Below are 12686 nucleotides of genomic sequence, written 5' to 3' on the forward strand. Positions count from 1 at the left end.
GATATGATGCAATAAACTCGATTATCAAATGTGTTACCGTATTTGGTGCCGACGTATGTTAACCTGTTTACTAATATACATTAACTAGTACACACAATTAACCCATGAGCCACTTTTACACACGGTAAGTTACAATAACACGTCAAGAACATTTCCCGACAATATGAGCATTTTCTTTATGTTTAATGATTTCGATGTCTCAGTTAACCATTCGCACAAGAACATAGACGAAGCACACTACTTTGATCTTTATTCTCAACCCTATTAGCATTATTCAATATAATGACATTCCCATGCATATTAATTATTTTCCAAAAGCATGAAGATCGGCATAGTACGTGGCAATCCATTTTCTTATAATCTCAACCTCAGTTTTCCGCTGCTTGACCAACCAGATAGGATCTTTTTCCGTAGCTGGAAGTATGTCCAAACAATGAGAACCTGCATGTAAGAAATTATTTGTAAAATATGGAAAAGAAAAAGAAAAAGAAAAAGGGGTTGAAAAGTCAAAGAAAAGAAAGAAAGTGGAAATTGCTTTATAAAAGGAAAAGCAAGGCAAAGAGAGAGAGAGAGAGAGAAAACCGAGAGCTCACTCGGCTGAAAACCGAGAAAGAAGAAAAGAAAGAGAGAGGAAAAGAGAAGGAAGAAGAAGAAGAAGAAGAGAGGGTTTTGCACCGCAAGACCTCGCCAAGCTGATTCGACTTCGTGTCGCAACGCCCAGTAAGCACTTGTGCCCCTCGTTCGTCCGATCGGAGAAGTTTTCCGATTTAGGGTTTAAATTCGGAATTTTGGGAAAAACGAGCGGCGAAATTCGATTTTTGAGTCGTTGAGCTGCGTATATATATAGAATTGATAGTTTAGGGTGTCGTGGAGCCGTGGGATTTTACGGAACTCGATTTGGACTTTCGGTTTGCCGGATATGAATTTTTGAAGTTGAGCGCGTGCAATGAACAGTGCGCGACCAGAGGTTTTTAGGCTGATTTTCGTCCGTTTTTGGCTCGATTTTGGGACGGCCAAGTTGGGGCTTTTGTAATACTCAGAACGGGCTTTCTTTTGACTATAAGTTTGCTAGGATCGAAGCTTGATGGAGGAAGTTATGGGGCGATCAAGTTTCGCGTTCAAGTTTCGCGTTGCGGACGATTTGGATAATCGTTTTGGATGAGCAATTTGTAGGCGTTTTTGAGTTGTCCTGTTAACGTTTAAGCGTCGTTTGGCCGTTTTGTAGTTGTCGTAGTGTTTTACTTGGTTTTGACGTTGATTCTCGTTTAATTGTTAGGGTTACGAGATCGTCGGTTCGAGTGAGCGTCGTTGTGTGATTTTTGGGGATTCCAGGTGAGTGGTGCTATCTCTTCTTTGAGTTTATAAACTCATATTTTGAAAGTGATAAGAATTTGAGTAATCGTACGAGTTGTGAAAGAACATATTTGTTGCATAAAAGTATGGATCGGGCATTTACTACTTTTTAGTATTTGAGAATGATTTGAGAATCGTTTTTGGAAATGTATTATGAAAGGATACATTTGTATATTGTGTTATGAACTAGTTTATGAAATGAGTTCGGAAATTATTCAAGAAATGCTCTACGAAATGCATTTCTGGCGGATGAGCCGTATTGTGAGAAAGTTATTTGTTTGGTTTGTGAAATGTATTATGGATTGGAATTTTGATATTGGATGATGATTGTTTGATGCTCAATATGACTGTGAACCCATTGAGGGGTTTTGGGGTATGCATACCGGGTTTAGGATATCCTTCTGGGCCGAGCCACCGGCTTTGTAGGTGGAGACCTTGCCAAGGGGGAATCTTGGTAGCCTTGTCACAAGGCTTTGTGTCGTGACCATTGTTAGATATTGAGCAATAGATTGGTCGATGGAATAGACCATCGATGCGTGATGTGATATGAGATTAGCCAATGGAATGGACCATCGGCATGTGCTTTTATAGAGATTGATCAATGGACTTGACCATTGATAGTTTGAATTGTGATGATGGATTTAAATGTGTATTTGGGACTTGTATAAAGCTTTGATGAAATCAAATAATTCGTATTTGATTGATATATATATATATATATTATATCTTTGGATTGAAGTACGAGTTTCTGGTATGGCTTTATGTGTATATGCATAGTGGTTGCTCGATCTGCTTAGAAGAGAGACGCACTGCTTACTGAGCTGTGGTTGCTCACCCCTCTCTTTCCCCAATCTTTTCAGGTTCCTTGGTTAGTAGCCAATAGAGCGAGAGCGATGTCGTTGGGACTTTTTAGGAGTCGGATTCCTTGTGGTTTGAGGCTGCGTCCTTCGAGTGGAAGGATGGCCGTGTCATCCCTCATCTTGGTGGGTTTTGGGGTGTGACATTTGTTGGTATCAGAGCTTAGGATATGATTTTTGGGACATAAAGTCTTTGGGACGTTGTGAGCTTGTATGTTAGTTTATAGCGTGTTAGTCTTTTATTGAATACTATGGTATATATTTCTTTTGGAATCTAGGTGACCGTCAATTCTAATTTAGAGAAACGTGCTTTGGCTTGTAAGAGATAACAAAGACAAGCGAGTTGTTACTTTTGATACCAAGAATGTATCTTAAGGTTTTCAATGTGCGGTTTTGGCAAGAAAATAAAGGGGGAGATATTTGGCGAGTCACAACTCAAGATGTGTACTCTTGAATAGGACCGGTTGTCATCGACCATGGATAAGCAAGAATACAAGGAGTTTTGAGTCTCTAGTGCATCAGAAAGTGTAGTGTCAATAGGTGAAGATGGAATTAGTGGTGGTCGGGAAGAAAATCTAGCTAGAGCTAGGGATTGTGGTGGTCAAGGTCAGAGGGAGGAATCTCTTACTGTGAAAATTGTTGTAGATGAGGGTGCGTTTAGTAATGGAGATGATATAATAGTCGAGGTTACGGATTCTGAAGTTTTTGCAGATGGCATTTGCAGACCCGTTGATGAAAATCTAAAAGTTGAAGGCAATCGTGATGCGTTGACTGGCAAAAATAGGGAGTTGGAGAGAGATGTAAAGTCTTTGTGGGAAGACATTAAGGGCTTTAATGGGTGCTATAGAGTGTTCTCTCCCTAGTGGAGTAGGCAAATCTTGACCCTACATGGTCCAGATAAACAGTGAAGGAGTTACAAAACAAGAACGTGCAACTTATGTACAATCAAGTGGGGCACGCTTGGTAGGTTCGGAAAATTATGTACACTTTTTGCAAGAAGAAATTCAAATGAGGAAGAAGTGGAGAAAGATGTAAATGCACGAGTTGAAATATTCATTTTGCAAAAGTTTGTTGGAGATTTGGAAGCAAAGAATTTATCCCTTTAATTAGAACGTGAGAAATATGTTGGAGCCTCCAAATTATCCAATAAGTTGATTAATGAACTGGAGAGTGAAAATCTTGAGCAGCCGGCAAAAAGGGAAATGCTGGTAGATGAAATTGGAAGGTTGAAGACAATATTTTATCAAGTGTTCAGGGCTCATTCAAATTGATGCGGAAGTCGAGCGGGAAGGTGAGATCACAAGACAGCATATACTTTCCCAACTTGACAAATTGCCTCTAGAGCATATTGTGGACGAGGTATGGACAATTAAAGAAATCGCTGACAAAGAACAGGGATGAAGAACAAAAGTTGCTGGTTGAGATAGGTTATTTTTCTTGGTTAGAAAAGGAGAATTTATATTGGAAGTCTTGATATATGGCGATATTTGGTATGATAAGAATTGATCTTAGAAGTTAGAAGCTTGAATTAACATATAAGACAGAGATTTACTTATGGTAAATAGGTGCGATCAACTTATGAACTTCTGAATAGCAGGTTATGATCTTACTCTAAAATTTTTTGTGGAACTAGTGGAGGCTGTCAGTTTCAGTTGTGGTTTTCGGTAAAATGGTAACACGAGGCGAGTGTTTCAGTCTTTGAATTAAGAAGAGATAATTTTAAGTGATGATTCTTTAAGTTGAGAACTTGAGACCATTGAATTTAATGGAAACTAGATATGTTCCTATCTCAGTGATTTGGGAAGTTGTAAGCATTCAATTGTAAGAGATGATATCTTAAGTGGTAAAATTCTTAGATAAGATTAATGGGTATTTGGGGAGACAATTGAGATTGGAAATTTGAATAAGTGGATCTTGTCTTGAGAGTGTTAAGAGTTAAGTATCTTATGGTATTAGATTGGCAAATTTTGAGATAGTGTTATCAATAATCTCTTCTTGAGGTGTTAGTAAAGACAGGAAAAGAATTCGAAAGTTTTTGTGCAATAAACAAGAGTTGATTTGCGCGAATCTTCGAGTGGATGATGTGATATTCTTGGACTATGTGCGTAATTGAAGTAAATGGAATGTTGAAAGGAGAATAGACAACTTGTGGAAATTCAGGTTGTGATATGTTTTGATTTGATAGATATTCTGTGGATTATATTTCAAGTGTTAGCGAATGATTATCAACTTTATGGTACTAGAGAAAATTGTCGTAACGATATTTTGTTAATTTATGATACTTTGGAGATAGTAGAGACTATGTAGGAATTGATAATTTGGAGATAGTTTGGATACTAGTATACTGCGGTAGTATGATATTTTGGGCATGACAGATTGCAAGCAATAATTTTCGGTGGATTGATTTGAGGATAGTAATACAAAATGGGGAGACTAAGCAATAGATGTGAAATTTGGTGATGATTAGTAGAAGTGGACGGAAAAAGGAATTTCAGAATTTTAGTGATGCAAATGGTAAAGTTGGGCTTATGCTTGTAGACAGTTGAAATCGCATGGCGGCATTACTTGTATGATAAAAATGCAAAGTCTTTATGGATCACAAGAGTTTAAGGTATATTCTTACGTAAGCAGAATTGAATATGAGGCAGAGGAGATGGTTGGAGCTTCTGAAAGATTATGATTTGTTCGTCCATTAATACAAGCAAGGCAAGTGTAGTAGCAAATGCCTAGTATGTCTTCTGGAAGTGACAACTTTACTCGCTTTTTGGAAGTTTATTCTCGAGGATATGAGCAAATTGGACTTGAAAGCTACATGAGTGATTGTTGATCGATTGACCAAGTCCGCGCATTTTTTTTTGTCATATCAAGTTGGCTTGTTCTTGCACACCAAAGGATGTTTATGACAAGATAAAGTTCTAGATTGTTGAAAATACTGGAATTCGGAAAGAGTTAGACTCCAGTGAAGGTGGAGATGAATCCATGAGTGCCAATTCGGATAAACTAGCAGAGTATATAAAAACGTTGTCTCAATGCTCATCTAGTGGAGGTATTCTGCTAGATCTTGTAATGGCTAAGGCACAGTTGTTGGCCTTCTACAAACAGAAAGGTTACAAAAAAAAAAAAACTTCTTGAACTACAATTTTGTGAAGGCTTGATGGAAAGTATTGCTAAAGCTCTAAATTCCGATGGCAATAATCATGTGGGCAATAACACAAAATTAGCACTCTGGTTTATGAGAACATGATGGACTCCTATCGGCGAGATGGTTTGAAAGCCCCCAAAGTCTCGTCTCATGGGCACAAAAACCACTTGAAGGATATAGTTGATTGTAAACAGAAAGAAGTTTGGCTGAATCGATAGATGATTCTACAGATTATTAGATGAGGAAACTAATCTTGACGGTAAAGCTTCTGTGTGCTGGTCATTTGAGGTATGGTCTAGATGGAAATTCTATCAGTTAACAATTGATAATAAGATGGTATACGAAGTCTTCGAGAACTAATTATTTCTCCGAATCATGCTAGAGGGACTTTCTACTCATGAAAAGTAAATCTAGTATGAAGATTTGTATGTACTGCACGTCACAAATCCTAAAGGTTTTGCAAGAATGGTCAGACTAGTTTCTGTTCTCCGATGCTTATGTGAACGAACTATGAACTACCTTTTATGATCGAATAATTCTGGTGGTGATGATAAACTTGAAATAGAAAAGAAAGCAAAACTTATTTTGATCAGAGGCGCAGCGAAAGCGTGGTGGACTTTTGGAATGTCCTAGTAATCTTAAAGAAACAGAGGAGTTTATTGAGAATATACATAAAGATCCAATGGCAAAAATTGCATAGGGAGGCTACTTGAGAGTCTGAGGAGGAGGAAAGACACAAATATTCGCATTTGTTTGATGGTTAAGGTAAGTTCAAATTTCGAGGACGAAATTTCTTTTAAGGAGGGGAGAATGTAAAATATGGAAAAGAAAAAGAAAAAGAAAAAGGGGTTGAAAAGTCAAAGAAAAGAAAGAAAGTGGAAATTGCTTTATAAAAGGAAAAGCAAGGCAAAGAGAGAGAGAGAGAGAAAACCGAGAGCTCACTCGGCTGAAAACCGAGAAAGAAGAAAAGAAAGAGAGAGGAAAAGAGAAGGAAGAAGAAGAAGAAGAAGAGAGGGTTTTGCACCGCAAGACCTCGCCAAGCTGATTCGACTTCGTGTCGCAACGCCCGGTAAGCACTTGTGCCCCTCGTTCGTCCGATCGGAGAAGTTTTCCGATTTAGGGTTTAAATTCGGAATTTTGGGAAAAACGAGCGGCGAAATTCGATTTTTGAGTCGTTGAGCTGCGTATATATATAGAATTGATAGTTTAGGGTGTCGTGGAGCCGTGGGATTTTACGGAACTCGATTTGGACTTTCGGTTTGCCGGATATGAATTTTTGAAGTTGAGCGCGTGCAATGAACAGTGCGCGACCAGAGGTTTTTAGGCTGATTTTCGTCCGTTTTTGGCTCGATTTTGGGACGGCCAAGTTGGGGCTTTTGTAATACTCAGAACGGGCTTTCTTTTGACTATAAGTTTGCTAGGATCGAAGCTTGATGGAGGAAGTTATGGGGCGATCAAGTTTCGCGTTCAAGTTTCGCGTTGCGGACGATTTGGATAATCGTTTTGGATGAGCAATTTGTAGGCGTTTTTGAGTTGTCCTGTTAACGTTTAAGCGTCGTTTAGCCGTTTTGTAGTTGTCGTAGTATTTTACTTGGTTTTGACATTGATTCTCGTTTAATTGTTAGGGTTACGAGATCGTCGGTTCGAGTGAGCGTCGTTGTGTGATTTTTGGGGATTCCAGGTGAGTGGTGCTATCTCTTCTTTGAGTTTATAAACTCATATTTTGAAAGTGATACGAATTTAAGTAATCGTACGAGTTGTGAAAGAACATATTTGTTGCATAAAAGTATGGATCGGGCATTTACTATTTTTTAGTATTTGAGAATGATTTGAGAATCGTTTTTGGAAATGTATTATGAAAGGATACATTTGTATATTGTGTTATGAACTAGTTTATGAAATGAGTTCGGAAATTATTCAAGAAATGCTCTACGAAATGTATTTCTGGCGGATGAGCCGTATTGTGAGAAAGTTATTTGTTTGGTTTGTGAAATGTATTATGGATTGGAATTTTGATATTGGATGATGATTGTTTGATGCTCAATATGACTGTGAACCCATTGAGGGGTTTTGGGGTATGCATACCGGGTTTAGGATATCCTTCTGGGCCGAGCCACCGGCTTTGTAGGTGGAGACCTTTCCAAGGGGGGAATCTTGGTAGCCTTGTCACAAGGCTTTGTGTCGTGACCATGGTTAGATATTGAGCAATAGATTGGTCGATGGAATAGACCATCGATGCGTGATGTGATATGAGATTAGCCAATGGAATTGACCATCGGCATGTGCTTTTATAGAGATTGATCAATGGACTTGACCATTGATAGTTTGAATTGTGATGATGGATTTAAATGTGTATTTGGGACTTGTATAAAGCTTTGATGAAATCAAATAACTCGTATTTGATTGATATATATATATATATATTATATCTTTGGATTGAAGTACGAGTTTCTGGTATGGCTTTATGTGTATATGCATAGTGGTTGCTCGATCTGCTTAGAAGAGATACGCACTGCTTACTGAGCTGTGGTTGCTCACCCCTCTCTTTCCCCAATCTTTTCAGGTTCCTTGGTTAGTAGCCAATAGAGCGAGAGCGATGTCGTTGGGACTTTTTGGGAGTCGGATTCCCTGTGGTTTGAGGCTGCGTCCTTCGAGTGGAAGGATGGCCGTGTCATCCCTCAGCTTGGTGGGTTTTGGGGTGTGACATTATTTATAAAGCATTAATTTCAGTAATCGAGTCGGCTCCCAAGATGGAAAGATAATCCATTCCATTTCATTGGTTCGACATGAATCGAGTTTGACATATACCTTTACTTGTATAGACGGCAACGATAGTATCTGAAATATTCTTCAAGACCCTACATTTGATGATATATAAGAATTATTTTGAAATCTTATCCAATTCAGTGATAATTTCATAGAAATCTATAGGTTTTGATGCTACACATACCCGCCACTGCTATAAGGATCTTGAAGTCCATTGGAGAAAATAATGTTGCTAGCGAACCTGTGCAAAACAAGTTTTATGTCCTGCAATTTTCCATAGTCATTGAAGTTACTAAAGAGGGGATAAGTACATCGCAAGTGCCATAACTTTTATACGGAGGACACTTAAGTGCCATAACTTTTTTTGGCTCACTTGAGTGCCATAACTTTCAAAAAAATAATCACTTAAGTGCCACTTACGAGCTGGTCGTGAGGGCCCGAAACCGTGGCTTTTTCAGCCAAACCATGACCTTCCCAGTGAGGCGAGCACCACCAGCTTGAAGAGGGGGTGTCGGTGAATTATTCCATGGCCTCCGTTTGTCTCGAAATTTCCGTTTTAACCTCCGTTGACGAAGGTAAAAATGCTTCGTAGTCACACGAATCGGTTCGATAAATTATGTGACTACGAAGCATTTTTACCTTCGTCAACGAAGGTTAAAACGGAAATTTCGAGACGAACGAAGGCCATGGAATGATTCATTGACACCCCCCCTCTTCAAGCTGGTGGTGCTCACCTCACCGGGAAGGTCATGGTTTGGCCGAAAAAGTCACGGTTTCGAGCCCTCACGATCAGCTTGTCAGAGGGGTTGGTCGTGAGGGGCCGAAACCGCGGCTTTTCTGGTCGAACGGTGATCTTTCCGGTGAGGCGAGCACCACCAGCTTGAAGAGGGGGTGTCGATGAATCATTGTATGGTCTTTATTCGTCTCGAAATTTCCGTTTTAGCCTCCGTTGACGAAGGTAAAAATGCTTCGTAGTCACACAAATCGGCTCGATAAATATATGACTACGAAGCATTGTTACCTTCGTCAACGGAGGCTAAAACAGAAATTTCAAAACGAACGGAGGCCATGGAATGATTCACCAACACCCCCTCTTCAACCTAGTGGTGCTTGCCTCATTAGGAAGGTCATTGTTTGACCAGAAAAGTCGTGGTTTCGGGCCCTCACGACCAGCTTGTCAGAGGGGTTGGTCGTGAGGGCCCGAAACTGCGGCTTTTCTGATCGAACGGTGACCTTTCCGGTGAGGCGAGCACTACCAGCTTGAAGAGGGGGTGTTGGTGAATCATTGAATAGCCTCAGTTCATCTCGAAATTTCCGTTTTAGCCTCCGTTGACGAAGGTAAAAATGTATCGTAGTCACACAAATCGGCTCGATAAATGTGTGACTACGAAGCATTTTTACCTTCATCAACGGAGGCTAAAACGGAAATTTTGAGATGAACGGAGGCCATGGAATGATTCACCGACACCCCCTCTTCAAGCTAGTGGTGCTCGCCTCACCGGAAAGGTCATGGTTCGGCCGGAAAAGCCGCGGTTTCGGGCCCTCACGACCAGCTCGTAAGTGGCACTTAAGTAATCATTTTCTTGAAAGTTGTGGCACTCAAGTGAGCCAAAAAAAAGTTATGGCACTTAAGTGTCTTCCGTACAAAAGTTATGACACTTGCGATGTACTTATCCCTACTAAAGAGTGTCATATGTTTGGGCATAAACAATTATATATATAACTATATGAAAATTAAAGAAGAATCCTACATATAATTTTACTTTTGTGACCCTACATGACCACCGTAATAAGTAGTGGCCCAGTGTGGCCGAGGTGCGACCCCGAAGCTTGTATTGCAGTCATTCACGAACTCATTTAGATAAAAGTGTTCTGGTTGAAAACATAGTATTGTTGATGGTGTCCTCACGAGCCACCATCTCGCTACATCTCTGCAAAGCCAAAAAAACCTCCATTTTCTTAATACGATACAAAACTCGAAGGTTGACTAATTATGGCGAAAAAGTTGGAACTTGTGTTCATGATTCTCAACCAACTAAGCACATCACTGTTAGGTGTAGCCAATAAGGACTTAAATGAATCAAACTATTCTCGAGCTACTCCTGCTCAATCATTAGACTACACAGACTCTGCTCAGAAATATAAGACGCATATAATGCCGAATCTTGAAGTTGTTCGTTCATGACTTGAGTTTGAAACTAGCTTTTTTTTTTTCATAATCAATCCGAGTCGAATTCAACTGATAGTAGTAAACTAAAATCCATTCATGACATTGGCCTAGGCTGTGTACCTGCCAAGGCCAACCCCAATCAGTTTGATATGGACGTGGAGAAGGTGGATTGACGTAGCATTTCAAGTTTCGGCAGATGCGACAAGGCCTGCAAAAATCTTCCAGAGAATGTCATTTCCTGGAGAAGCTCCATCAATGGCATTGCATATCGCTCCCACCGGACGTTTGAATGGATCATTGTACTGAGCAGCAGCTGCGTAGACCCTATCAAGTGGTCCTTGAGCTCTGAAGAACTTTGCAATGGTCTAAAAAGAGACAAAAATATGCATTATTAGTTGTAAATTCGTCTATAAAACATATCTTTTCTACTTTTAAACTAATATCGGAGCTGAAAAACCATTATCTAATGTTAGACACGTTCACTTTGTTTAGTGAAAGTTCCTTTTATTGTAGAATAAATTGTCGGTGTAAAAAAGGGTCTCATCCGCCCCAAATTTGATGGTAAGTGTGGGAGTTGATAGCTGAAACTCTCAAATCAATAATGGATAAACCACTTGTAGAAAGGTTCTCTTCACCGTTGGTGTATGTTATAAATTTTTAATTAGATAAATCTAAGAACTTTTTATTTTCTAAGAATTACTTATACTACAGAACATACTGAAAAGTCTCCAAAATACAAATGATGCATGATCTCAATTCCATCATCCACGCACCTGCAAGTATTGAAAGTTTTGCTCAATTTCGTGAGACCATGAGGCTCAGAAGCAACTCTATCGATTTCTTCCCAGGATTGTCTTATGGTTTGGTGGCAAGAAAAACTAGCTTCCTGAAAAATTACCCAAACAATTGTTCAAGTGATCAATTTGATTATAGAAAATGCATGCTCAACGAAAAAAGATATAAATTAAGCAAGTTAAGATTACCAAAAAATCTTTTGCGACTACTGAAGCGTATGGGTCATGAGGTGTGAGGTCGTAAAAGTAGAGAATTGGAGCGGATGATGCCAAAGCTCCAAGTGCCACATGAGGGTACTTCAATCTAAACCATGAAGCTAGCACTGAAAATTAAATATATTAAGATTGAAAGACGTACTTCTAAGTGATATGTAGAATACATGCCGTCAATGGCTTCCTGTTAACCGGACGGTAGGAACTTTCTTCGATGCCATTCAGGGCAAGCTATCAAACTTTATAGGGATTGTCGTTGTCAAAAAGACTAGCACTCTCTAGGAAAACTCTATTCATGAAATGTTCAAGAACAATGACCCTCGGCAGATTAAAAATGTCCTCTTCAATGTAAGCGGTGGGCTATTTTCTTCAATTTCGATTTTTAGCGGTAGTCATATTGCTGCTATGTGAAAATATATTCACTTACCTCCCCCATATGATCCTCCAATGACAATTACTGGAGAATGTTTGGCATTCAATTTCTGTTTTAGGTATACAATGATTTTCGCGTAATCGGCAAGAGCTTGTGCTGAGCTGAAATATCCACTAGTGTTGGGGTCACTTAGTGCTTTGTCGAGTGTCAATCCATATGGGATTGATTCACCATAAAACCGATGCTGCAAGATTTCAACTTTATTTTCGTAGATTTCAACATAATGGAGAAATAACGTACAAGCAGGCAAATAACACGGGGCATTTTTATTACCTCTATATAGACCAAAAGTGCTCTAAAGTGAGCCGCATTATCCATGAGGAACCCGACACCGCCTATGTCACCGTCGATGGCTGCTTCTGCACCGAGATAAACAAAGATCGGGGCGCTTGCATTCGCGCCACCCCAATATTTGAAATTGATCACATATTTTTGTTTGAAAAGAGTGTAACTTTCAGGCCTGTAATTGAAATGATCTAGGGTTTGGTTGTAAAAGAAAGTCTGGAAGTCCTTTGCTCGAACCACCCGTGTAGGATCTTGAATAAATGTTTGGCGGAGTACGCTCAGTTTCGGAATGTAGTAACTCTTCCCGGTAGCAACACAAGCTGAGAAAGCTATCAAAATGATCAAAAGCCTATAATGTGATGAAGACATGTTAGGGTGTCTGGTAATTGCTTAGGCATGTGAAGAGGACGATCCTCGCGATGTTTTTTGAACTATTTCAATTGACCTTCATATGGAGAAACCCGCGATCCCAGTTTGTACTCTTATTTTCTGTGAGAATCCTGTTGACACCTATTTTTTATTTGCCCAAAATTAATTACACAAAATTTAGGAATTAATTTTCTTTAATTCCTAAAACAAAAAAATATTTCTATTTAAATGCATTGCATATAGAATTTAGGCACATTTGCATTAATAGGGTCTATTAGAGAAAATTAATATAAAAAAAAAAAAA

General features: G+C 39.3%; 1 pseudogene; it reads right to left on the reverse strand.

The window, feature by feature from the left end:
* Nucleotides 1–296: 296 nt before the first annotated feature.
* Nucleotides 297–12382, reverse strand: LOC115665803 (uncharacterized; annotated as a pseudogene).
* Nucleotides 12383–12686: the final 304 nt, after the last annotated feature.

The sequence above is a fragment of the Syzygium oleosum genome, unplaced genomic scaffold (genome assembly GCF_021117445.2).
Source record: "Syzygium oleosum isolate NSW1041296 unplaced genomic scaffold, Sole_v2.1 Sole_v2.07, whole genome shotgun sequence".
Classification (NCBI taxonomy): Eukaryota; Viridiplantae; Streptophyta; class Magnoliopsida; order Myrtales; family Myrtaceae; genus Syzygium; species Syzygium oleosum.